At 45.3% G+C, this 25266-nt stretch overlaps 1 protein-coding gene across 1 annotated transcript in view; it reads left to right on the top strand.

Moving 5' to 3' along the window:
• Positions 1-715: 715 nt before the first annotated feature.
• ZNF366 (zinc finger protein 366) overlaps positions 716-25266 on the top strand; it is a 62105-nt gene continuing 37554 nt past the window's right edge. The window contains exon 1 of the mRNA XM_084802686.1: positions 716-961. The gene's annotated coding sequence lies outside the window, so the exon portion shown is untranslated. The remainder of the gene's footprint in view (positions 962-25266) is intronic.

The raw sequence follows: 25266 nt of genomic DNA, 5'->3' as shown, positions 1-25266 counted from the left end.
CTGTTCCTGCCTCGCCTTTCTATCGTGTTTCGAAAACAGAGATTGACTTATCTAAGACCTCAGCTGCTTCACAGTATTTTCAAAAACAATTTAGCACCCTCCTTCCAGTATTCCAGGGGTGACTCCTTCAAAGCAGGGCAGGACAGTATAAACAATACCCAGAATTAACCAGGGCTGGCAGCACTGCACTAAGTGGTGGCTTCTTTTCCTTTTGTTGTCCATCAGCAAAGATGGAGCTGGACTTGGCCCCCTGCACAGAGCTCAGTGGACAGTGCATAAACCTGCAGTTCGGTCGTGAGGGGCTCAAAGAACCTAGAGTCAGCCAAAGGGCCTGGGTGGCCAGCTACCATGCCCTTTGTTAAAGGCTGCAGGTTCCTCTTGGTTAGCACAGCAGTCCAAACTTTGCCCGGCTGAGGGTCAGAGTCGACATGACATGATTTGTTTCTTCTGGGCTGTGTCAGTTCTGCAAGCCAGACACCAGAGGCTGTGACCAGGAGAGCCTGCATTTGTTTGGGCACGACAGGGCCACTCAGGAGTTTTCATCTCACGAAAGCTCCCAGGGCAGAGAGCATATTTGAGGAATTCTTTTTATAAAGATTTTCTTTCTTTCTTTTTTTTTTTCTCCCGCTGCCCCCCCTCCCCTCCAACATTTTGTTTAAGAGAAAATGAGATGTCTATCTTCTGTTTCCTTATTTTTTTTCAGGAAAGCGAAGGGTTGTTGACTTCCGCCCTCTCCCCTCCCTTCCTTCCTTCTTCCCGAAGGTACTCATCTGAGAAAAAGAGAACGAAGTATTGTTCCTGTTCTCCTTCTTAAGTCATTTGAAACACTGTCCCTGCGAGTTCTTTAAGTTCCCTGCAATCTGTACACAAGAGAAAGAGGGAGAGAGAGAGAGAGGGAAACACAGAGACAGCCAGAGACCAGGTAAAGCGGTGGGGCTGCAGCCACAGCCCTCAGGAGCTGGTAAGTGACCAACTCATCCTTTCTACCTTCATTTTATTGTCCATGCGATGGAGGCTGACCCCGGTATCTGCCACAGAAACCACCTCCCTGCTCTGCTCTTTAATCAAGAGGTGTGACTGATGGGTTGCCCAGAGTTGTCAGCTCATGTCTCTTTTCTGAAGAGAACATGAATGCTTCGCAGAGCTGAGGCTGGCAGGACTGGAAACAGAGCTGTACTGGGGCTGAGGTGGACGCTGTGTTTAGTCTGAACGGCTTTGGCACAGACGACTTGGTTGGGTTAACTAGGAGCCAATGGGACGTGTGGCGGGCCCCACTGGTGGGATCACTGCTCCCCAGTACTGCGTCCTGGGAACCCTCTGTGGGATGCCTGCTGAGAACTGTTATTTGCTCAGGGGTTTTGTTGTGTTGTCTGACTTGAGGTTCTCCTTCTCTTGCTTTTTTTTTTTTCCCCTTTTACATTCTATCCTCCACCTCCCCAGAGAGAACTGTTCATGCATGCCTGTTGCTCTGTCACTGAAGTAAGAGGGGAAAGGTAGGGAATGCCTCTTGGAAATAGTGCTGTATGGGACCTTGGCGGGGTAGGTGCCACATGTGGGTTAACCATAAATGTACCGGCCGCTGTCAACGGGAGTGTCATGTGCTGTGTAAAAGAAGGCAGAGATTGGGGGGGGCCCTGGGGGGCTTATAGCTTTAGTTTTAGAAATCAGCTTGTGACTAGAATGGGAAGATTTAGATTGATTGCTTGTGTCAGGAAGAATACAAAAAAAAAAAAAAAAGTGAGCCACGGATGCAATTGAAAAACAGTCACCCAGAGCCTGCTTGTCTAAGCACCAACTAGAACACTGCAAAGTAGCCAGGCTTATCCATACCGCGCTGCCAGCGTCTAAATGTCTAACTCGCTTCCAACGCACTTGTCAGAGAGGATAGCGTTACCAAGAACTTATTACGGCAAGCCAAGAGGGAGCCAGGATCATGTTGTCAAAAATAGGTCAGCAAGGTCAAGCCAAGAGTCGGGCACGGCGGCTATTAATAATTTAATCCAGTGAGGTGCTGGATGGGTAAAAGGCGGCGTCACACACACTTCTCAAACTGTTCATTTCGATGGAAAAAAAAATGGGTCGAAACCCTCAGGGTGTGAGGGGCATAATAAAAGCAGTTAGACATCTTAAAATTAATTTGGCCAGATTATGTTTTAACCACAATCGAGTAATTAACCTTTATTTGAAACCTAAGCCATCAGCCTAATGAAGATGAGAAAAACCTTACAGAACTCGAAGGTTAATGTAGGGTTTGTTCCACTAACAGACTTATTTTTTTTCTCGTTCTGAAAAAAAAGATTTTCCCGCTAGAACCCCCATAACACAAGTGACATACAAGGGACATGATTAGCAGTTGTCCATTTAAGGGTACAAATGAGTGTGGCAGCAGTGAGGAGTGGTGCCCAGCTCTCCCACCACCTACCCAGCCATCCCATTCTCACACAGCTCAGCTTCTAGGACTGACCTCCTTGGGTGTTTTGCATCAGTGCTCGGCAATTGTGACCCCAGAAGAAATGCAATCCTGCCTGGTTCCTTTCGGTTTCGTTTCTCCTGATGTTATTAATGCCAATATGTCCAATAAAGAGAATAGCACGGGTCTTTGCTTATTAACAACAAGCCTCAGAAGCGATGGCGATGGAGGACAAATGGCTTCAGGGTCACTTTATTTAAAGACAAGTCAGGCAGAAGTGGGGAGACCATGTTTACTGTGTTCCTTCTTGGTGGCCAAGACTAAGGAACTGAGGGTAGTGAAGTCATCGCCAGGATAGATGTTGGATACAGGATAGCTCAGGGGGTGGAGGGAGGTTCAGAAAAAAAAAAAGTCCTTCAGCCACGTTAGCCTAGATCACTGCTACTCAATGTATCTTTTACTCAACTCCAAAGAGCGAGTTGGCACTTGTGGAAATTTCCAGAGCAATTCTTCTTTAGGGACATTGTAGACAATATTAGGGAAATTCCAGTTTGGAACGAGCCAAAACTTAACCCCTATGATATTTCATTAATTATTTTTTGCCAAAACAGTGCCAATAACTAAATTACCAATGTGTCATCTGCAGTTGAGGGAGGTGTTAGGGATTGAACTTAGGGTGTGTGCTAGGTACGTGTTCTTCCACTAGTCTATGCCTCACCCTCAATTAAATACAGTTTAGATCACATCATGGTATGTGTCCCCCAGGGCTGAGTGTGCATGGGTCACTCAAATGAGAGCAAGCAGAGCATGAAGAGTACAGGATGTGGTGATACAAACTGAGCTTGAATCTCAAATTTGTCACTTACTGATGGTGGGGTTCAGGTCCTCCAAATGTAGAACTGCACTAATACAATATATCCTGAGGACTAAGTGAAATAATTAAAGCAAAGCCGTTAGCACAGTGCTTGGGAACTCCCGGGAGCCGATCTCTGTCAGCTCTGATCCTTTTCAGAGTCATATATTAATTCTTAGGTGGCCTGTGTTTTGACAAATTGAGAGAATGAGCTAAAATTCCTGTTGTTTGCATATTTATTCTTGCCCGATACTGTGCCAAGGATTGATCAGAAGAGATTGCTCCTTGTAATTTCCAAGTTGGGCACACAGCAGGTACCTGTATTCCGAATCTTGAATTCACACGATGAAAAAGCTGGCGTTGATGGACAGGCTAACGTCCAGCCTTCCTGGTGACAGAAATGCAGACCTTGGTGGCATGGAGTGGCAGCTGCACTTCAGCCCCCGCTGCTGAGAAAGGCTTCCTTGGGGACCAAGCTTCTCCACTTAGACGCCTGCGGGAAGAGAACTGAATGGTGCTGCAGACATCTCTACTTCTCTTTACCCACTTCCTGTGTTCAAGCTTTTCACTGTGGTGACCTTTTCCCTGGCCGGAGAGGACTATGGTCTCTTATTCTGAAGCCGGTGGTGGTCACGACGGAGACTAAGGGGAGCGTGGTGGAAGTGATACAAAGTGGTGTTCCCTCCCCCTAAGCATTCCAGCAGCAAGCCCCCCACCTCAGCCCCAGCAGTAGGAAGGAGTCGGCCAGCACTGTGTGTGCGTATTGGGTCGTGAGGAGTCAGTTTCTCTCTCACTCAAAACTTTACAACCAGCATGCGTGTTAGCGCATCTAGCAAAAACGATACTTTTATTTAGCTCCCAAGCCTCTCTCTACTTTCCAAAAACAAAATCCCTAACAGCGAAATGAAGCAGATGCTACAACCCGGAGCCCAAGCTCCTGAGAGATTTTCACTAGAGTAAAGGCTCTGATGCGACAGAGACTGATTCTGATCCCAAGCCAGGAAGAACAAAAGCTGGGTGCCCCACACCACTGTGCAAAAGGCGTCTTTCAGTGTGGTGCGGATGTTGAAGAAAAAGGCCAGATCAGAAGCCAGAGCATATACGTTCTGGTCCAGCCTCTGCCACTCCCTGCATGATGCCTTGATGGATTTCTTGAACTTGGGTAGACCTCTGGTTTTCTGTTTGGAGATGACAGGGCGGACAGAGTCACAGTGATAAGAATAAGTGAGGCCCACAGGGGAGAGAGTTGCTTCTGTCGATTGTCATATGCCCAGGGCCTAGAACAGTATGCAGCATAAAATACATGGGCAGTAAATATTTGTTGAATAGATAAATTATAAATAAATGGGCTGTCAGTAGAATGTGCTATTTTTATATGATGCCAAAAGAAGCAATTAATTAATTAAGGAGGGGGAAAAAAACAGGTCAAGCTTTGGGCAAAGGGAAGGATTGGCTCATCCGGCTTGGCAGTTCCACCCTGGAGCTGACTGGGACTCTGGGTTTGTTTGACTGTATGTACGGGGCTGCTACCCATGCATAAGAGGGCCATGGATTTCAGGCAACCCACCTACTTGCTCATGGGAGAGAAACATTTGTCAGAGAGCTCCACCGAAACACGATTGGCTACATTTTATTTTTTCATTTGTTTTCTGGGCAGATGACGGGTTAGCAAATTGTTTCTGGCAAAGAGAGAGAATGACTATTTGTTTTCCCCGTGACTGAAGAGCTATGAGCCAGGATTCAGCCTTGAGAGAGTGAACCCAGCGCTCTTGAGTTTACTGTAGGCAAGGCTCTGCTTGCAAACCGAAGGAGTGCCAGGTCTCATGAGAGCACAGAAGACCTTGGGGCGAGCTCGGGGCAGGAAATGGGAAAGCCTTGTTGAGTGCATGTCTCTTAATTAAAATCCATGAAGACAGGCAAAAGTGGCTTGTGCCAGTCTTACATATATTTGGCAAATTTGGAGAGGGAAATATAAATGCTGATCTTCTTAGGCAATTGACACTACAGCTCGGCAAGTGTGACCCCAGAACAGCAGGTTGGGAAGGGGGGGGGGAGGGTAATGTTCACTACATTTGACAACAGCTTCTACTATTGTAGTAGAGAGCCTGAAAAAAAAAAGCTGTCTGTCCATGTCGATGAATGCTGTCTCCTTAGGGCCAGGGCCACACGCAAAGGCTGCGCCAGTCCACTCTTCTGTTTCCTTTTGTGAATTGTGGTCCCATCTTGACTTTATTCTCTGTGTCTGGGGATACCAAGTCAGGGCATGATATAACCAGAGAGCCTGCTTGTGGCCATAGGTTAAGGACCAGCTCGGTGCCTCGTATGCATCAGAGCCTCCTGCCTAGGTGACGGGTGTCTTACTCTCCCACCTTCAGCCTGCAGAAAGGCAGACAAGCAAGCCAGAGAAAGAGGAGGGCTTCCCCCAAAGTGACGTCGTCGCTTCTTTCTGTTCAGGTTCCTCACTAAGGAAGGACACCTGTAGCTGACATACCTTTAAAACTGGCATACCCCTTCAGGCAGGACCTCACAAGTGTGGCCCAGGGATCTTCAGCAGGACGTCACCGAAAAGCCTGTTAGGAATGTGGAGGCTCAGGCTGCACCCCATATCTGCTGGATGTTTCAGCCATTGAACACCAAATCACAGCTCCCCATGATTCTGTGTGTGTTCTAATCCGAGCCTCACCAGTGTAAGGTGATGAAGACTGCCCTCCCCTCGGTCTCAGCATTATAAAACCATCTGTTGGCTGTGGCCCTGTCTCAGACAACAGGACCGTCCTTTACACAGCGACATTTCTAGATCAGTCTCCTCCTCTACTCAGCTCAGAGCAACATATGGCTTGCATGTTGTGGTCATCACCCAGCAAACAAAGTCCTTCCCAAAGATCCCGATCTTGTAAGGGATATTGCTTTTCTAGTGTGTTTTAGGTGACAAAAATCAAAGCCACCCAGGGCAGGTCCCCAGTTCTGGAAGATAGTAGGAATCTGGGGTGTGGAAGCAAAGCAAGGCTCAGTTGGTTGCCCAAGCCAGCAACTTAGGACAGAAGAACTCAAAGGCTGGAGAGCAGTGTTGGGTTGGGGATGCAGAAATTCTGCCTTTTCAGCAATCTGAGAACCAACTAAACAAACTTCTGGGTTCAATTTTCAGCACAGAAAAAGAAAACGACATTTAAGAATGAAAGAGAGAGAGAGAGAGAGAGGGAGGGGAAGAGAGAGGGAGGGAGGGAGGAAGGGAGAGACAGAGAGAGAGAGAGATGCACACAGAGAGAGACACAGAGAGAGACAGAGAGAGAGAGAGAGAGACAGAGACAGAGTCAGAGAGTCTTTGCTTCTAGAAATCTTGCTGTTAGCCCACTGTCCGGGGATTCTGCGTCCAACATCACTCCCCTCATCTAGAAAAGTCTATGGAAAGAATCCTTAGAGTTTCCTTTTTGCTGGGGACTCACCGTTCTCTCCCAGAACAGAAATCCAGAAGGGGCTATTGTTGGTGAGGCGGGGAAAGGAAACAGCGGAAAGAGGGAGGGAGAGGACAGGAAGAGCCTGTGCCTGCTGCAGCTGGGACCCAAGAGGGCCTCTGCCTGGAGGGACACGGTGCCCTCTTCTCCTTCACTGGCCCCTTTTTATAGCAGTGCAGGGAGCGGAGGAACTTGAGGGGTCTCAGCAGTTTCATGGGGCCACACTATTGCCCCAGGGCCTGCCCACCACTATGTTTCTTGCTGACTAGCCTTCTGGCATCCCCCGCCCACCAACCCCCAATGTTCTCAATGGGGTGGGGGTGGGGGAAGGTACATAGGGGAATCTTCTAGCATCAAGATAAAAGGTGTATATACGGACTCATTTAGAATACTCTGAGAGTTCTGTGCTTAGTCTGTTGATGCTCCTGAAATACTGGAACTGGACCTTGTGGGATCAGAAGCACGCACAAAGTCCTAAGACTTCACGGTAGGTTTTACAAGGCAGGTCTATTGTGAGTATCATTTTTTCCCCCCGGCTCTCTAGAGAACACTGGCTCACGCACAAGAAGTGGGCATCTCCTCCCACGTGGTCCATAGGCCTCATGGTACACCAGCTGTTTTCCCATAGGATCTCTTGTATCTGGTCACGAGGCGAGAACTTCAGAAGAAGAGAATTCTTATCTCCCAGCTGCGACCTAGGCCCCAGGTCTGAGCTCGGAAGTTGAAGCCCAGCTTTTAGGACAGAGGGTCCTACCCAACTCGGCGTTGTTTGGAAGACTGTAAACCCATTCTGGGCGTCTTCAAAACTGTCACCTGCCACAGGGCAGTGCAACCTGACTTATACTAACTCCCTGATGCCTTCTGGCTCTCCTAAGGGAGGGATGTCAGTCTCTTGTCTGTAGCATCTGCCTTTGGGGAGGACAGTTTCATGTGGAGCTAATCTGGCTCTGTTTTCTACATGTAAAGTACTTAACGTATTTGTTCTGCAATTGCTCTGGCTGTCTGGGAAGGGAGAACTGGTTTACTGCGGACACTTAATGAACCTGCCACAGAGCTTATACATGTCTGTATGGAGACACAGCCTACTCAAAATTATGGGCCTTCATAGAAGAATAAGATCTCATATATCAACCATAAATTATTTCTTTGACTTGAGAACGTCGTAACTGAGAAGGTGGATCAATTCTACCGTCCTCATGTGTTTTCCTCGGTGATGGTCACTAGCATTTGATTTTCATTAGCATGAGACACCAGGGAGAAAGTGAGAGGCGAGCTAAGAGCTCCTGTGAACAATTCATAAAGTGTTTCATCTGCCCACTATGTGCAGTTGAGGGGGGGGAATAGAGTCATGAGAATTAGGTAGCTATTTGGGAAAAAGAAGGTGACATCATGCTGTGTTTCTCAAATGAAAATTAAATTTCAAGTAGACCAGGGGCATCAGATGTTAAAAATAAAGCCCATACTATGACTCTAAAATTACATTAAGTTGTCTTTTAAAGATCAAAGAACCGAGTGGGAAGATGGCTTGGGAGGGAGTTAAAGGTTTAGCTGCTCTTTCAGAGGACCCAAGCTAGGTCCCACCCATGTCAGCTGGCTCATACCTACTTGTACTCTAGCTCCATGGGATCTGTCAGTTTCCTCTGGTCTTCATGGGTACTGCACCCATGTGCACAAGTCCCCCCACCCCACACACACTACACACACGCACACACAATTTTTTTCTACTCATGGTATGGTGGCGCATGCCTTTAGTCCTAGCTCTTGGGAAGCAGAGTCAGATATATTTCTGTGAGTTCAAGGCCAGTCTGGTCTACATACTGAATGTCAGACCAGCCAGGGCCATTGTTGTGAGACCCTGTATCAAAGACATCTTTTACCCTGAAATGAAAGTATAAAATATTAGAACAAATGAGAGATTTATGGTTTTGAATCCACAATTAGGGAAACTCCAGTTTGACCCAGAAGAAATGTTAGTGTTGATTACACATTTTATTGCACTACAACAAAAGTCTTCTTCAGGGCCTAAACTCGATAAATAAACACAACCAGAAACCTGCGGGAACATCTGCAGAACGCATCACGTAATGCTGAGCGGAAACAGAAACACAAGGAAACGGCACAAAACACATACTTCACATAAAATGAAATCTAGTTGACTTGTAAACATATAAAAAACGAACAATACATAACCATTGTCATAATAGGAAAATACAAACTAAAACCCAGATGTCAGCTCTCATTCATTTGACAGATGCAGATAAACACGCGGAGCACACTTGTGTCTGGGCTCTGCTGTGACCGTGACTTTAAAATAAAAAAAAATCTTTGTAACTTTGATTGGACAAAGATGTCTTACACACACACACACACACACACACACACACACACACACACACACACCCCATCACACCCCATCAAAAGAAAAGCATAGATTAAATTGAGATTTAACAAAAACAAAAACCATTTGTCCTTCAAGAAAACAGATACCACTAGAAAAATAAAATGTCACAAAAAGCAGGGGGAAATATTTTCAAAACATTTATCTGGTAAAGACTTTATTTTTAGAATATATAAGGAACTGTTCGAGCCAGGTGGTGGTGGTGCACACTGTTAATCCCGGCACTCAGGGAGGCAGAGGCAGAGGCAGAAAGATCTCTGTGAGTTCGAGGCCAGCCTGGTCTACAGAGTGAGTTCCAGGACAGGTAGGGCTACACGGAGAAACCCTGTCTCAAAAAAACCAAACCAAACAAAAAAGAAGAACTGTTTGAACTTAATAATGACACACCAGCACAACTAAAAATGGGGGAACTTTACTGAATGAATACTTAAAGAGAAAATAGAAAAATGCAAAGCACTTGCTCCGTGATGAGAACGCAGACTTGAATCGTGCTGGGGTGCCTTTGTGCAGCCAGTTAAAGGCTCCAAGCCAAGAGGATGAAAAAAATGTGCAGCCTGCACTCTCCATGCACACTGAAGGCATGAACAGAAAAGGGTATTGATACTTTGGAAACCAGTATGTATATATACCCACCATATGATTCAACTTTGCTTCTAAAATAATATGTTTAAGTGAAAACTTGATGTATTAATAATAGAATTGCTTATAAGAATTCTGAATTGAAAAATAATCCAAAGCAACATCAGTTGGTTAGGAAATTCTGTCATTTTTATGCAATGGAATACTGCTCAGGCATGGAAAAGGGCTTCTGATGCATTCCATAATGTGGGTGCATCTCAGAATCATCCTGTGAATCAGAGGAGCCAGGCACAGCATTATTGAAGTAGACCAACATACGAGAAATGCCGACAGCTTCTGTTCATAGGAAATTTCTAGAAGCACAAAATGATAGAGATAGAAATTAGATTTGCCGTTTTCTGGCGCTGGGGTTGGGAGCAGAGAAGGGACTGTTACCAAGAATAAAGGCGGATTCATATGTAAAATGAAGCCTCTGTGTCTGGCGTCAGTGAAAATGTTTGAGACTGAGATGGGTGAAATTATTCTAAGATTGGATTTTAGTGATAGTTGAGCTTTTCTAAAATGCATCACACTGAATACATAAAAACACCTAATTTTAGACTATGTAAATTATACCTCAGGACAGTTGAGTGACTACGGGGAAGGGAGAATTATGCACATCTCTGTGTTCTCCTGAAGAAGCACTCTCCAGCTTATAGGGCTCAGGGAAAAGTCATGATGCCTCAATGGTGCAGCATGAATCATTTCTGTAAGCAAACCAAAAAACCAAAGTCTAGTTTTGATTTGCATAAGATATGGTACAGTTGCCAATAGAATTTGACTTTGGGAAAGAGACTGGAGAGAGAGAGAGAGAGAAAGAACGGAGTCTTGATCCCCACGTCAGGCATGCCAGGTCACCCACCTTGGGACCTTAGTCATGTGATATAGCTGCTGTTCCCTCAGCTATAAAATGAGCAAGTTGGGTCTGTAACGTCTAGGGAGGCATCTGGTTTTAACTCCTGTCTTTCTTTAAGAATGACCTCATGGGTTTTTTTTTTTCTCCTCTTGTCATTCCATTGCCAACTTGTCACAAAATGCCACATGGAAAGCAGGCAAAACCGTCTAGTTTATTGATTCCTGTCTTGGCAACATTTAAGCTCTGGGCGAGCTGGCAGCCTAGGAAGCCACGGGGCATGGCAGCGAGAAGGGATTCGGGAAGGATCTCTACCCTGTGCCTCGGCTAGCTGCTTGAGATGAACCGCCTCATCTTGCTTGCCCGCACTGTAACCACAGACTGTTTACCTCTGAGGCATCTCATGTGGCAGGCATGGGATGACACAGTGCTCTTTAGGTGCCAACTGAGAGGGCCCAGCCTCACGACCCCTTCATACAGTTAGAGTCTCACACCTGAGTGCTATAAGGGCATCTTTTGATTATGAAGTGAAACTGTCCTTGCTTATAAGGCAAGTGGTATCCTGAGGTAGAGGAAAGAGAGGCCTGGACTTCAGTAGAACCTATTAGCCCTATGAACTGCAATTTCTTGGGTAGATGGGTCGACTTTTCCAATAACCCAAAGGGAGAGGCTGCAATGTATTCGGCTGATGTTACAAAGGGAAACATGCCCTAGGAGTCAATGTCCCTTGGAATCAGTGACCAGCCTGGAGCTGAAATGGGTGTGGTTGGGAGCTGAGAGATTGCTGTTCTGTGCCGGGGCTTGAGGCAATTAGGTTACCGTGAGTTTCAGTGCCTTAAATTATATCAGGACAAAACGCTGTGAAGCATTGACATCAGGGCCATGCGTAACCTCCCCCCAGAGATGTCACCCAGCAAGTCTGAATTATGTCTTCACTCAAACGGAACTGAACCAAAAATCTCCTATCACCATGAGGTGGGGTCCTGTCTCAGCTTCGGTTTTAGTTCACAGAGAGAACACAGTTTAAGTCCAGATGGTTCTCTCTGAATCCCTGTAACTTCAGGCACCTCGCCACACATAGCAACCCTGACCACCACCACCACACACTCAATATCTCTACAGAAATATTATCTCTGACACCCTTTAAAAGTGAGGTGAATGTCCCAGTGTGCCTGTGAGGTCGCAGTGAGCCCCTTTGGCACACAGACACACACTGACCTTATTTGTCATCAGACCCCATTCTTGGACTAGAATTTAGCAAGCACATTTGGTGATTTGTTCAATAAATTCATTCTTTGAGGTTTCTGTCCTTTTTCCCCCTTCCTCCAAGGCAGGGTCTCTCTGTGTAGCCTTGGCTGTCCTGAACTCACTTTGTAGACCAGGCTGGCCTTGAACTCACATCGATCCGCCTACCTCTGCCTCCTGAGTGCTGGTATTAAAGGCGTGCTCCACCACACCCATCTGAGCCTGAGGTTTCTGTTTTTTATAGCCGCACCAGAACAAGACAGGCCAGGGATATTTTTATGGTAAACATTGTACTGTCACCAGGAGAAGCCTTCTGGATTTGTGACGGTTTCACACTAACTCTGTGCAAGGCTTAAAACAACATCTCATAGTGTCCTGATGGGGATGAGAGATGGGGAAACTGAGGTTCAGAGAGGACAAACATCTCAGAAGAGATCACCTTGGTGGATCTCAGAATATGGCGTTACCAGAGTGTATAGAGGGGTCAGGTTCCCAGAGCCTGCAAACCAGCTGTTTTGGAAGGAGAAGCAGCTGTAGTATTCAAATTTGGTAATATTTTGGCAATTAATTATCTAGAAATTAATGTAAAGATGTTACTGTGTTCAAAATTGCTTTTATTTATTTATTTTCTTCAGACTCACCAGGGTTTGTAAAATAGGTTTTGTTTATGAAGTATCCCCATGCTGAGAAGTCTGGGATCCACTCCTCGAACCAAACCCGGAGTTCACTAACATATTTTAGAGGGTGGTTTGGGCCTGCACTGTAACACCTAAGCCAACTGCTTCTGTTAAGCCAGAAGGTTGTTACAATGTTTGTCATTTTGACGACAGCGAGCTTTTCCATCCTTATATGTCTGATCAGAGTGTTTGGAAGTTATTTGCTACTATTGTTCCATTTCTTCCTTATCTATAAACCATCTCGCAAACCATGGTTCCTTCTTTTATTGTCTGTATGACCTTGGGCAACCTTCCTAGTCTATTTGTGTTTTGGAAAGAGTGTCACTGCTGAGGCTGCTGTGACAGTCACATGAATGAGCACATGCGGCATCTTTAACACAGTCTTGTCACACAGGAAACACTCAGCAAAATACTGCTTAGGCACCACTTGTCACCGCCTTGACACATGGCTGAGGCTGACTAGACATTCTGGCATGGAGTTAGTGAGAGACAGCGTGGAGGAGGAAACAGGGCTGCCGGAGATGTACAGTTCCCCACCCACACTCCCCCGGGCCCAGCCGGGCAGTGAAGGTGGGCTTTCTGCAGATGCTCCACTTGAGGGGCGGTTGCTTGAAGGAGCTCAGGCTAGAGGCACACCTCTGCATCTTCAGGTTCAGCTGACTTTCCCAATGCACATCCTGGGGTAGTTGATGGATCAGAAACCTACACGTTAGGGACCAGCAGCTGGAGCTTGGGCCTAGAGCTTGGATGAAGCACACTTTTCTCTCCATCACCAATGGCTGGGAAAGGAAGCACACCCACAAGCCCCGACCCCTGCCCCAGAACAGGAGGAGAAAAGGAAAGTGCTGCTCGCTTGCCACAAGCCAGATGCTGAGGGCCATAGTATTAGGGGGTTAAAGGGAAGTTCAAGCGACCTTTCACAGACAACTTGCTATTTAGCCAGCTGATAATTTCACTTCCAGATCATCTCATGGATAGATACTCAGCTTTATTATATCAGCAATCTTCTGCCTTAACAGAAACAGTTGGCTTAGGTGTTATAATGTTTGTGGTGGAGGGGGTAGATTATTAATTAAATCTATTTAACTGATACATAAAAATTGCACTTGGTACCAGGGTGTCACATGACTTGAGGTTTTTTGAGCATGGGGGGGGGGGAAGAACCTGATGTTAGAGTTTAAAAGTGGACAACTTTCTCCTGGGTTTGGTACAGGCTGACATTATTTTTAAAACCAGAATTGCAGGCAAGTCAGCCAATGAAGCAATAACTAGTTTCTGAGAAGTAGTCATTTTTCTGGGAGTAATAATTCTCATCCTTGGCCGCCCCATATTGGGGGAGGCTCTATGTTGGTGTTATAGACCTTAAAGCAAATAAGATCAAATTCAACCCTACCAGAAAATTAGCAGCTATATGGAATGAAATTTGAATAAATGCTCCCACCAGCCCTGTTTCTGCCCGCTGCTATCCGCTCTTCCTCAGTGTCATCTCTTCACATATTTAAACATAAGGCACCAAGTTTCCAGGCTTCTAACTATGATTTCATAGCCTACAGGCAGCTCTCAGCCATGTCGGTAGAGCATGTCTCTGTCTTTGTACCAGCAAACTGCACTTTCTATTTGTCCTGTCTATCACGTCTTACACCAGAACATCACCCACCATTGCCGTTCTGATGGTCTGGCAAGCAAAGAGCAGAGCCAAGCATCCTGGGCCCATTTCCAAGGTGAGAGCCATCACTGTGGTTGCCTTTTGATGAGCCCAGGTGAAAAGCACTGGACTAGACAAACAAGGAGCTTGGAGCTTTTTTAGTCTCCAGCCCTAACCTTGTCCCCAGTTCCCTTTCTTCATCTTCATAGCCCTGGAAAATAACAAAATAACCGGAGAGTTGGTATCTGCCCAGTTATGGTGCCTTTAAGCCTTTATTAATCTAAAAGGTCTCTGTCTCCAATACTTGTGAGCTAGTTGGAACAGAGAAGCCTTGTAGAGTCTACTATCCATTCCACAGCAGAGCAGTAGTAGGAAGATCAAATGTTAGCCAAACTGCTCTCTTGTTTGATAGCCTTTATCTACCTTACCTTATAGAATACTGTAATAACTCTACAGAGTGAGTGATTTTTTTTAATACTCATTTTTTTCTGCATGGAAAAAAACCCATGAGGTTTAGAGATTATGCAGTTTGTTATAGCTGGTAAGAAGACAGAATTCAGACCCAAGGCCCCTGACTTCTAAATGTGTGTCCCTTTTTTATGCATCAAACTCAATGACATGACACACTTGAACATACTTAGAATCTTGTCTGTTGGCACTAGGTACTTCATAAATGTCTCTTTTTCCTTCTCGCATCATCTGCTCTCTTCTCCTCAAATAATCACAACAACCCATTTCCAAGGGGTGTGGCAGATCCCCAGGCAGGCAGGCACCATGGATGCTGATGTGGTTTTACCCACCCGAGCTTCTTCTGGGGATCTGTAGGAGAGCCTACATTGTCCCCACAATTATTAGGCCAGCAAGTTGATGACCAAGGAAAGTCAGGGTAGTCATTCTAAACAATCCCCTCACCCCTACACACACACACACACACACACACACACACACACACACACACACACTTGTCCTTTTCCCTTTCTCCAAGTCATTTTATTCCATCCCCCACATCATGTGGGTGAATTTGGTGTCTTTTGAGCTCCATAGCACTTTATACAGCTCCTGCCTTCTTTCAACTCCAGGTTCATAGGTCAGAGCGGGACGGACAGCAACGAAGGTAGTCTTAGGGTGAGCTTTTCCTTGGTTCTCCCTTCCTCGGTGGGGTCCTTTATGACCTGCTGAGAGTGTTCTATGCCATCACTTGCACCAACTCTCATACTCGAGGCTCAGGGTTCTCAATAGGAGCAATGTAACACCCTACTGGAGGCATGCGCAAGTAAGAAGTGTGCTTTTGGATGGTCATACTGTTGGTATGCAGTGGCTGGTGCCTTTGCCATGCACACCATAGTCTGGCATGGTGAAAACCATTGCCTTCTGGCCATTGTCCTTCCATGCTGAGCACCATGTCCCCCACAGTCCTTTGGAACAATCCTTGAATGAGTGTTCTCTTTCGTTACCTGCCTACATCTCTACGGATCTCTGAAGAGCGGTGCTCAGCCTCTCAAGTCTGGAATTATTTTCATAAGGAGACATTTTATTCAGCCATGGCGCCCATGTTCCATTCCTCTTTCCTCCCTTCTCAAATGTGTCAGCAATTTGAGCTCCACAGCCCTGTGAGTAAGTGTCTTCTAGACTGATCAGCTCAGATAGAAGACCCTTTTCAGCACACATCAAAGACACGACTTTGTAGAGTAGTTTTAGGCAGGAGTTTTTCTTTCCAAAGTAGATCTGAGTTCTCTAAAAATGTTTTGGTAGATTGCTTAATTGATTATATCAATTAGTGAATAAGTCAATGATTGTTGAGTAATATAGCCAAAGCAGCAACAGCAGCCCTGCTGGCTCTCCCTCTTGGGAGCCTGAGAAATGGCTGTGGATTGAGGTCTGATGGTCTTTATCATGTTCACTGACATGTCAGGAATACGGACGCTGAGCCAGCCAAGGACACCAGCTTCCACCAGGGCAGATGAACTATCAGGGAAGAGACAGAACTTTGCCCCATCTACATCCCCAACTCCCCACCGGGTACTCACTCCCTGACCTCAGCACAATGCTACAGAGCATGGTGGTGTTTCACAGGAGCACCCCGTGGTACCTTCAGCATCTATGACTCTGAATTTTAGGTTCTGGGTAACTGCTTGAGAAGACCCACAGCTCCTTTCCCCTTGGTAAACTTCCAAGAGAAAACTTTGTTCCCCTTCAGAGAGAAAGGGGAATGCCTAACCCCTTTCCATAGAGAGTCTCTCATTTTGCTAAAGGGTTTTTATGAAATACTATAATGGTCTTAGAGTTTATATACTTTCTTTTGTTCTTGGTTTTGTTTTTTTGAGACAGGGTTTCTCTGTGTGTAGCCTTGGCTGTTTTGGATTTGATTTATAGACCAGGCTGGCCTCGAACTCACAAAGATCTGCTTGTCTCTACCTTCCTGAGTACTGGGATTAAAGATATGTGTCACAGCACCAGGCTTAAGAGTAGTCTAGCTTGTGGCTAATAAGCACAGGCAGGCAAGGATAACATTTGCCAACAGGAGAAAGCACTAACATTTATTTAGTCTTTATCTTCTACCATGCAGAGTAACTGTTGGGTATCTCATTGTAATTTTTCCACAGATCCAAAGCGTATTTGCCAGGATTGACTAGGCTATGCTTCAATAAAAAAAATGTCCCAATTCTCCACTGGGAAAGAGAAAGGAAAACAAGGATTTATCTTTTTGGCTTCACGATACATCCATTAAATAAATAAACCATGGCTTTGGCTTGGCATCTTAACTTTGGAGCCTAGACCAAACTAATGACTGTCATTGAAAATGTTTCACGTGGCTACAACAGGGGGAAGGAAAATGATGTGAAATTGTAGACTACTTCTCAAACATTCTAAAGAAATGGCCCATGCCACTTGTGTTTATATTGCATTGGCCAAAGCAAGAGGCATGTTCATGCCTTTGCCCCATTTTGGTCCTTTTCAAGGGAGTCAACACATCTAGTATAAAACCATTATGTACCAGAAATCATAATTTTGAAAACATGGCATGTTTTTCTTTCAGATACTAGTCTCATGTGTCATAGGTCTCTTTGCTTACTGCTTTGATTTGTTAAGTGGTGAAAGAGCAGCCACTTTCTCTTCAGTTCAGCGAGGCTGCTACCTGGTGGATCTTTAAAAGCCAGGAGAAAGATGGCCAGAGCCAGAAGTCTTCAGTTACTTTTAGAAAAACACTTTCTAGAGGGAAACGGCCCTTGCTCAAAAGAACAGTAGAACACGATGACCAGGTCTTAGAGAGTGAGTCCTGGTGCCTCATCTCCCTGGGACCACAGAAGTGTTCAGGTACGTCACTGATCCCTGACTTATCTAGTTAAAGCATCCTTAATGGGAGTGAGAAGCTACAGAAGAAATCCTGAGCTGTCTGTAACTGGTGAATTTGACTTTAACGTGTCTGTGTTTCCTACGTTCTGTTCTGTGACACTGTTGCATTCGCAATGAAAAGGTCTTAAATTAATAAGCGCTGTGGGATATGGCATTCTGTGGATTCCACCGTCCCTTCCCTGGCATCTCAGCATGTCAGGACAATACACTCATCATCTCAAAGTGGGTCCCTGGGGAAGGTAAGGGTTGGTGTCAAGTTTGTGGTATATGGCGTACTCCTTAGTAGCTACAGCACCCTATAAGACAGGAGGAGAAAGAGGAGGAGGACCAGGAGAAGGAGGAGGACCAGCAAGAAGTGGACCAACAGGAGGACCAGGAGGAGAAGGACCAACAGGAGGAACAGGAAGAGGAGGACAAGGAGGGCCAGGAGAAGGAGGACCAACAAGAGGACCAGGAGAAGGAGGACCAACAAGAGGACCAGGAGAAGGAGGACCAACAAGAGGACCAGGAGAAGGAGGACCAACAGGGTAACAGGAGGACAAGGAGGAGGACTAGGAGGAGGAGGAGGACTATTAAATGATATTAGGAGACAAAAAGGAGCAAGTACAGATGGGGGCGGGGCAAACATGGCTGAGGAAAGCACATGGAAATAGCTTGGAACCAATTCACAGATTAACACAGTCATTAGAGCACTACTTTTTTTATTCTTTGCATTTCCTTTGCACATTAAAGAAGACAAAGCACTTTGCTAGGAGCCGAGTGAGCTGTGGGTTGAAGCAAATGGTTTAACCTTGCTGGTGTCCAGCCCATAACTCAGGGGCTGCTCAACCTAATGAGGCAGAAAAGCACAAAACGCTCTCAAGGTGAAGCCTGCGATTTAAGTATCATGCATCATTAAACAAAAACGTCTACTTAGGAAGGAAACTCCCTGGTCACAAACTGTTGCCCTACTGAGTCATCAGCACTTAGAAGAGCCAGTTGTTCAAGTCCCCGGGCAGAGGATCCAGTTGTTGATGCTAAAAGTAGAAAAAAAAATATATAAGAACAAAGACACCAGGAGGCTTGTAACAATTGGCACGCTCCGTTAAGGTACTGGCTGCATTCAGAGGCAGATTCCTGAGCTGAAGAAGGCTTCGTTTACTGGAATGGAAAAACCCAGGGCCAGGAAATTGCTCAGAAGCCTCCTGCCTTCCTGTGAGCAGTGAGGTGCTCTGCCCGTTGGCTACTGTTTCGGATCAGAATCTAGAAACTTTGGAAATTGCTCGAGGTGTGTCCTTGGGAAAGAAAGGAGTTGTGCGATGTGTTTGGGTAAGGCTGGAAGGAGAGCCAGACAGGATGTAGGGGGGATTCTTTTATATTCTCTCTGGAATGAAATTAGCACAGGGCTGTGTTGGGAGATTGGGCAGCCAATCCGAGCTTAGGAAGCTGCCACATTTCCTGAAGTGGGGACGCTTGAAGATACAGGCCCATTCTGTGTGTCCAGGATGGAGGAGAGGTGGGGTAAACTCAAGTGTCAGGGAGTAAAATCAACGTCCATGGGCTCATGGGGGTCTGCATCCTAGCAGAGCGACAGTGGATAAAAATACAGGGCGCTGGAGGGAGTGTGAAATAGTAGAGACCATAGACAGTCTACTGAGAGAGCGCCAGATGTTAAGTGAGCGACCCACTCTGGTGTGTAAGTGTCAGCACTTGTGTATCTGTCCTGGTTTGGGGGTTCAGGAGGAAGGGGTGCTCGTTCCAGTATCTGAGCAATGTGTGTCATCACATCCCAGGCAAAGGAAGCTGGTGAGGTGTGGATGGCGCCCTTGACGATGATGGGAAGGGTGCTACAAAGCGTCTGAAGGAGAGGGAACAGAACATGTGAGGGGACCAGAGACTGGCGATGCCCTGAGTGTGGATCCAGGGATTGGGGAATAAGATTGTATGGGGTCTAGACCAGGTGAGGTTTGTTTTATGTTTTGCTCGTAGGCTTTTTTTTTTTTAAGACTAGTCCAGGTTAGCCTGGAATTCACTAATAGACCAGACTGGCCCCCAAACCACACATTCTCTTGCTTTAGTCACCAATGCTAGACTCCTGGGTGGATTTTGAACTATATCCCTGGATGGGTTAGAAGCTACTGGAGACAGGGGAAAGGCAGGGTCTTGCTTGCCTATAGATAAGCTCACTGCAGCTGTGGTATGGAGGACAAACTAAGGGTGTAGAGTACATAGTGATAGAAAGTTCTTGAATCAACTGCAGCTGTGCAGGGGAGATTGCAAGGACTTAGTGGAAGACCACAATGAAGGGGCCATGCAGAGATCTAAACAACAGTTGAGGAATTGAACCGGGCTTTGGATCAGCCGTGAGGTTTGACAGAGGGAAACTCAAGTACAATTCTCAGAGTCTGCTTCTCGCCTACAGGAGAACTCACCTCCTTGCATTAGGCTAACCACGGGGACAAATTGTTCTTACTGGTATTTAAAAGAAAAATGGGCTTTTGGGTGGTGTGGGTGTGGTGATCAGCCTTACATAAAGAGAGCGGTGAGGCATCTTGGTGAGATGATGTCATAGACTATTGCATCCAATGTCATCCACCCCGGGTTCAGCCCGCCTATCTCACACAAGCCATGATTTACTCTTGTGTGTCCCCACAGTAGTATAATCCAATGGAAAAGAAACAAGAGAAAGCACCTCAAACCATCTATTTTATTTTACCCAATTAGACAAAAGGATTATATCAGTTACATTACTCATAGGATAATCATGAACGAGAGATTTTACTTTTTTTTTTTCTCAATCTTTGGAAACCAGTATGGATTTCACAAAGTACTATGTGTCTCCATAATGAAATGCCACAATTTGATGTGCTCACAAGGCACAAGTGGCCAGAGGCCTGGACTGGATAGCACAGCCCTGTGCCCACAGCCATGACAGAATCTGGACTCCATGCTCAAAGTACTGGAAGTGTAGGCCTTTATAAGTCATATGCTAAACATCAATGCCTCTTATATAATGCCTCTAAATAAAAGGAAATTGATCCTTGGGGCAAAATGAGGGAGCTTCTAACTAGGGTTCGTGGTAGGTCACTGGATGAGTGTCCAGAACCAGAGATGTGATGCTCAGACTTCTAAACCATAGGCTTGATTCTCATCATCAATTATCCGGATGATGACCTACAACTCAGGACAAAGCCAAGGCTCGGACCTTTGAGTTGGAAGGCTCATAGACAGTCTTGACACATCCCATGACCTCCTGGAAGAACTCATTTTTGCTGCATATCTTGGGTGGTCAGGTGAGAATTAGCCAGAAGCAAGAACTTCCTCTGCCTCACGAAGCCAGCAGTTAGTGGTTCTTGTGGTCCGCTGACTGACACTCGAACACGTCGGCCCTGAAAACTACGTGTGCCCTTCCAAAATTCCCTTGAGCAGCTTGTGTCTGCCGAGTTCACCCTGAGTTCAGATCTGACTCGCCTCACCATCGCTGGCTTACTATCATCTGTGTGCTCCTGGGGATCTTCCAGGAGCTAAGACCATGTTAGCTTTCACTTTAAGGCTGTTATACCTCTATGACTCCGATTTTACTTTTCCAGTTTCTTTCTCATTCCTGGCACAGAGGGCGGGGGTCTCTGGCCAGGCGGGCAAGCTCTCTACCACTGAGCTTCATCCCGAACCACAGAAAGAAATGTAGTATGCATTTCCTGGTGGGTTTGTTAGTCAGTATGGTGAGGGACGAACTGTGAGTGCCTCAGAGCCTCACAGGGACCAAGCTAGAGCCACGAGCATCTGAAGCTGTGGTGACCCCCAACCATAAAATTATTTCATTGCTACTTCATAACTGTAACTTGCTACTGTTAAAGATCATAATGCAAATGCCTGATATGCCACCCACAGGGTTAGACCCACCGACTAGCGTTCTAAACATGGAATTCTAGAATATTCAAACTTTCATATCTTCTTTATGCTTCTGTCAGATGGAAACATCTATCAAATCTGAACAAAATGGTACCAGAGATCATTTCCCATGCCCTCAGCAGTGCAAAAACCCTTCTCAACAAGATTTCTGAAAATAATGAATGTGATAATGGCGGTGATAGATTTTGAAAGCAGAGCTAAGTGTTGCCACACCACCACAATCTCAATATTGTGTTATATTTAGGAGCTTACTTGATCTCATGTGGATGGTAGAAGTAGTCATAAAAGGTAAAAAAAAATACAGCTAAAGAGATAAATAATATTAATGTGAATTAGATTGATCTGGAAAACAATTTAGCACTATGTGACAAGACCCGGAACCTCATAGACTTTTACTCCGTAACTCTAGTTGTGAAGACTCTAACCTAAGGAAATTATACTCAACAGAGATTTATGAATGAAGTTGTTCATTTTTGTATATTATTTTGTCTGCTGTATAGAGATTTTGATTAAATAGGGTCATTGAAAAAAATCCCACGCATAGTAAAAGAAACAAACCAAAATATTAACATAGCTTCTTTGGAATTATTGATTATTTTAATTTTCTTCTTCAGTATTAACATTTAAAGTGGTAATGGATTTATATTATTTAAAGGTCATTAAAAACAAATTATGTAGAATTCTTTACCGTAATCAAATGTTGGTGCCAACACATTACGGGTTTAATATGTCATGATGAATAGCTGGTGTATCTCAAAGCATTTCTGGGTTTTCCTTTTCCCATCATTTTGTGAGGGCTTTACGCTGCGGCTTTGCTTACACCCCCATCCCCTACCCCCACCCCAGCAGCTTTCTCTGGTTTTAGGGTGTTTGCACTGTGACTCTCCCTCACATTTATTTATTCATTTTTATTTTATTTTATTAGCATTTTTTACATTAATTCATTCATATTACATCTCAATTGTTATCCCATCCCTTGTATCCTCCCATTCCTCCTTCCCTCCCATTTTCCCCTTACTCACTTCCCCTATGACTGTGACTGAGGGGGACCGCCTCCCCCTGTATACGCTCATAGGGTATCAAGTCTTTTCTTGGTAACCTGCTATCCTTCCTCTGAGTGCCACCAGGCCTCCCCATCCAGGGGATGTGGTCAAATATGGGGCACCAGAGTTCGTGTGAAAGTCAGTCCCCACTCATCACTCAACTGTGGAGAATGTCCTGTCCATTGGCTAGATCTGGGTAGGGGTTCAAAGTTTACTGCACATATTGTCCTTGGCTGGTGCCATAGTTTGAGCAGAGCCTCTGGGCCCAGATCTACCCATCACAGTGTTCTTCTTGTAGGTTTCTAGGATCCTCTGGATGATCATACTGAGTGAGTTAGCCCAGAAGCAGAAAGACTCAAATGGAATATACTCACTTATAACTGGACACTAGGCCATGGGGCATGTCTCATGAAAGTCTTCACTTAGCAGGAAAGCGGGATAGAGGTGAGGACATCCTATCACTCTAGGTGATAGAAATATAGGAGAATGGGGAAATAGAAGGATGCCTCCTATTTATTTCACACCATTTCTTCACATGGAGTTCACACAGCATTAATTCACTCACAGCTTCTTCCTTTGAGGGTGGAAGGCCCCTTGGGACACCCATTGTAAAATTCAGTTTTCTTAATTCTCCTTTGAAGTTAGTTCTAAAGCAAAAACTTCCTACATTTGTATTGAATTTCTCATTGATAAATAGCTATTTACTTTGGAAAAAAATGTCAGAAGTTTCAGAAATGCCGTAAACTAGGAATCGAATATTCTATTATTAACAAACAGCTCCAGATGAGTGAGTACCTCTCCCCACACGAGATGCTGCACTGGAAAGGCCTTTGTTACTCACTCACTCCTTTAGGTTAGTTCTCTTACTTTAGTTTCTCTATTTCTTCAGTCAACAAAAATCAAGATTAAAAACTTGAAAGGGGATTTGCACTCTTAAATGATGTTGGCAGATCGGCCTTCTTCCTTTTCCCCCCTCTCTTTTTCTTCTTCCTCTTTCCTTTTATCTTTCTTTCTTTTGTTCTGTTTTTGTTTTGCTTTTTTAAATTCACACTGGCCTTGAACTGGAGATTATCCTCCTGCCTCAGCCTCACAAAAGCATGGCTATTTGTCTTTGTTTTCTCTGGGGTGTACTGTTTTGTCTTGGATACAGGGTCTCATTTTGTCCAGTCTGACCTGGTCCCTCCTGTTTTCCTGCCTCTGTCTCCCGAGTGCCCCGGGACTGTAGCTGTAGCCAGCACTCCCACCACAGGTGTACCACTGCCATAAGAAGACTAGAGACAGCTAAAGAGCTAATAGAACCAGCCCAGAGGAGGGGCAGAGGTACTGGTTGAAATTAATCAGACTTTTTTGAGAGTCCCTCTCAACCATCTGAAGTTTAAAAATGGCAAGAAGAAATAGAAACCAAGTTATAGGAACCCATTTCTAAGAGAACTCACTCTTTAGCCAAAACTTCCAAGGAGATGTTTTTTTACTCGGGACCATGAAGAAGCCTTGTAGCTATTCGAGCTTATAGAGCAGGTGTCTCGGAGTCGGCAATTTTCCTGCCCAGTCCAGGCCAGCTGTTTCACACCTTTGCATTTGACTGGCTTGTGTGATTGGTTTCAGTCTGTGCTCACAGAATGCTAATTGCACCTTCCTCCCAGAATCCTCCATTTCGCCTTTTGTCTGATAGGCTTCAAAGCTCAGAGGGGTGTGTGTGTGTGTGTGTGTGTGTGTGTGTGTGTGTGTGTGGCGCGTGCGTGCGCTCTCGCGTGCATGTGTGTATGTTTTAAGAGCATGCCTAATTATCCTAAAAGACTTATTTTTGTTATTGTTTTCAGTGCTGGGGGTCCTACCTAGGGAAGCACTGTCTCTGAGCTGCAGCCCCAGCCACGCCTTGAACTTGTTTTGTAGGGTAGGCAGGCTTTGATCTTTCCATCCTCTTTTCTCAGTTTTTTGAGTCGATAGGATTACAGGTCGGTACAACTAGACCTGATTAAAAAGTTGTTGTTGTTGTTGTTTTTTTAACAAGTCATTGATACTCTTCTTGGATATTGCCATTTGATTCCTTTTACCCAATAGTCTACTTTAGTTATACTCATAATTAGGTTGTGCACACTTTCAGATGTTTAATATTACTGTCACCTGTCCCTTAATGACGGGGATATTTTTTTGAAAAAGATATTGTCTGTCAGTTTTACCATCTGCATACTTCACCGAGTGTTTTACACAAGTCTCTATGGTGATAATGCCAGCAGGCAATACAATCATTTAGAGCTAACAGAAGGCCCTTCCCTGACCTAAACATCCATACAGAGTGAGTTACTGCACTTGTCAAATGATGCAAACATCTTCCTGTCTGCTATTCTCTTATCAATTTTATGTGATTTGGGACATATGTGATTTTTTTTATCTTACGTATTCATGCCATGCAATTTTCTTGTTCCTGCTTTAGTGAAGGGCTTAGGAGATGTAGGTTTAAACCAAAGGCCCTGGTGTTCTGTCCTCTGGTGAGCAGAGAGGCCACTGTGGATGAAGCTGGTACAGTGTTCCGTCATGGGTTACCATCCTCCAGACAACTGGGCAGGGGATGGGGTCTGGGATTAATGTGACACTCACCCCAAAGGAGGAAAAGCCCCTGAAACAGGAAGGATGGAAGTGACAAGTGGCCTCTGGGGAAGGTTATGACAGTGATGACTGTAAGGAATGTATGCGCTTCCAAGAGTCAGGCATGAGTCTGGCTTATTTTAGAGGGACATCTTCTCCCCAGACTTAAATAAATTGAATGATTCAGTGATGGAATTTCTTGGGGTGGGTGAGTAAGTCCTTTTTGGGACCAGCAACGTAA

Source organism: Acomys minous (genome assembly GCF_964271855.1).
Source record: "Acomys minous genome assembly, chromosome: 11".
NCBI classification, from domain to species: domain Eukaryota; kingdom Metazoa; phylum Chordata; class Mammalia; order Rodentia; family Muridae; genus Acomys; species Acomys minous.
The sequence above is the reverse complement of the archived record's forward strand: the minus strand, read 5'-3'. Positions and strand labels throughout refer to the sequence as shown.